Source organism: Apteryx mantelli, unplaced genomic scaffold (assembly GCF_036417845.1).
Source record: "Apteryx mantelli isolate bAptMan1 unplaced genomic scaffold, bAptMan1.hap1 HAP1_SCAFFOLD_144, whole genome shotgun sequence".
NCBI lineage: Eukaryota > Metazoa > Chordata > Aves > Apterygiformes > Apterygidae > Apteryx > Apteryx mantelli.
The window spans coordinates 242,501-245,000 of NW_027118499.1; the positions used below are offsets into that span (position 1 = coordinate 242,501).

The 2,500-nt window shown below is 79.6% G+C and overlaps 1 non-coding gene across 1 annotated transcript; it reads left to right on the forward strand.

Annotated features, from left to right (window-relative positions):
* Nucleotides 1-2,138: 2,138 nt before the first annotated feature.
* LOC136995726 (5.8S ribosomal RNA) lies at nucleotides 2,139-2,291 on the forward strand. Its single transcript, XR_010887270.1, has one exon. It is a non-coding gene; the product is annotated as a 5.8S ribosomal RNA (ribosomal RNA).
* The last annotated feature ends 209 nt before the right edge of the window (nucleotides 2,292-2,500 follow it).

A 2,500-nucleotide genomic window follows, 5' to 3' on the forward strand; every position in this document is an offset into this window, starting at 1 on the left:
CGGCGATCCGCCGCCGCCGGGGCAGGGGAGGGTCGGGCCCGGGGGAGGGTCCGGCGGGGAGCGGGCGGCAGTGCGCGGGAGGGTCGGCGGGGCTTGCTCCCCCGGCGCCCGCGGGAGGAAGCGGCGGGCGGAGACGCGAGCGAGATGGCACCCCGGGTCGGGACGGGTGCCGACGGGTCGCCACCCCTAAGCGGTGGGGGGCGGACCCGCGGCGGGCTGCGGCGGAGCAGCCCGTCTTGCAGAGACGGCGAGGACAGGCGTTCCGGGATGGCGCGCGGGGCGGGCGCCGGGCGGCGGCGGACCCCGAGCGGGGGCCGTCGCGCCAGGCCACGCGAGGCGACGGGTCGTGCCCGAGCGGGCGGCCCAAACCACGGCTCTCCTCCCGGGCGCAGCTGCCGCCGGGCGCCGGGTTACTGAGGGAAACCCCGGGCCCCGGGAGGAGGACGAGGTCGTGGCGGCGGGTGTCGGGCGCACCCCGCGGGCGGACGCTCCGCCGAGGGGCGCCGGAGCCGGCTGGCGGGTGCCGGGTTTCCCCTCCGCGTCCCGTCTCGCTGCTGCCGCCGAGGCTGCCGCCGTCGCCGCGAGGCGGCGGCGGCCCGGCGGCGGGCGGCGGCGGGGGAGGCACCCCCGCGGGGATTTCAGGTCGTTTCCCTCACCCCAGGGCCAGGTACCTAGCGTCCGCGCTCCTCCTGCCCCCCCTCGGTGACCCACCCGTGTGGTCCCGTGTGCCAGCTCGCTCCTCCCGGGCGCCGCGCCGTGAGCGCCGCACCGGCCGTGCCCTCCCGCCCTTTCCGCTTTCCCTTTCTCTCCCCCCCCCCACCGCTCCAGCCGCCCCGCGCCGTGCCGCGGGGACCGTGCTGCGAGCGGGCCGGGCGAGGGGGGGGGCGGGGTGGCGGGAGGAGCGGAGGGCCTCCGGCCACCGCGGCCGCCGGTAGCCGCCCCGGGTAGGGATGGCCATGGGCCCCGGGCTCCGGGCCCGAGGGTTCTCGGCGGGAGAGCCGGGCGGGGGTTTAAAGACTCGGGCGGCCCGATGCGACCCGGGGGGCAGCCGGGTGTGCTGCCGGAGGGCCGGGGGGCCGGCGCGCGCGGGCGCCGTGCCCCCCCATGCCAGCCGGCGCGCCCCGCGCTCGCCCTGCGGGCAGCCGGGACGGAGAGGGGTACCCTGCCCCCTCTCTCCGCGGTCTGGTCTCGGCGGAGGGACGCCGCGCGGTCGGCTGGCGCCGGCCTGCCTCGAACGCGTGACCCCGGCGCGAGCGCGTGCTCTCGCCGGGACGGTGAGCCCCCACCCACCGCGGGTGGTGCGGACGCCGCGCCTCGGCGCGATCCGCTCTCCTCCCTGGCCGGGGCTCTCGGTCTGCCGCCGTGGCCGCTGGCGGCGGCGCCCTACCCGCCGGCACTCCGCCATCCGGCGCGCCTGCCTCGCTCTGCCCAACCCGGCTTCGCCGGGCGGCGGGCGGGCGGCAGGCGGGCGGCGGGGGCGGCCCCCCCCGTTCTCCGCGTGGAGACGGGGAGAGCGGGCGCCGTCCCCGTCCGTCCCGCCTTGCCCGCCCGCCCGCCGCCGGGCGTCTGTCCGCGGAAGGGACGGGAGAGCGCGTGGTGTCGTCCGGGAGGCTGTGTGTGCGCGCGCGCGGGCGTGGGCGCCGCCTCGGGGCCACGGCGGAGCCGGAGGCCGGCGAGGCGAGCGAGGAGCTGGGGAGCGCGGGGCCGGTGGGCCGCGGGCGCGCGGGCAGCGGCCGGTGCCGCTGCCGGTGGCGGCCGGGCTCCGACGCTGGGGGTCCGCGGGGAGCCGCCCCCTCCCCCAGCGTCCCCGAGGCAGGCGGCGCGGCCGGCGCGCTGCTCCCCGCCGGGCCGGGCCGAGCCTGGGCGCCTGGGCCGGACTCGAAGCGAGCAAAGGGTTGTCCCAGGTCGGGAGCGAGGGCTCCCCGCCCTTCTCGTTCGGGTTTTCCTTTTCCCTTTTTCCCCCCCCACTCTGTGCTCGTACGGTCAGCGGGGCGAGCCCCTCTCTCTGGCTCTCGGCCGTCCCTCGCTCAGCAGCCGGCGTCGGCGTGAGGAGGGAGGCGGAGCGGAGGGGGGGCCCTCAGGGGCTGCCGAAGGCTGCCCGGTCCCCCCGCGCGCGCGGCGGGGACCGAAACCGAGACAACTCTTAGCGGTGGATCACTCGGCTCGTGCGTCGATGAAGAACGCAGCTAGCTGCGAGAATTAATGTGAATTGCAGGACACATTGATCATCGACACTTCGAACGCACTTGCGGCCCCGGGTTCCTCCCGGGGCTACGCCTGTCTGAGCGTCGCTTGGCGGTCAATCGTCACCCCCGCTGTCGCGTTGGCGCAGCGGTGCCGCCCCTCGGGGGGGGCGCGTGGGGGGGCGGGGGAGGCGCGGCGGCGCCGGCGGCGGCGGTGCGCGGCGGCCTCGGCGGCGGAGAGTCGGCGGCGGAGCCGGGACCCCGGTGCGTGCACCGGCGGCCCCGGTCTTCCTGCCCGCCGGGCTCCGGCGCCGGGC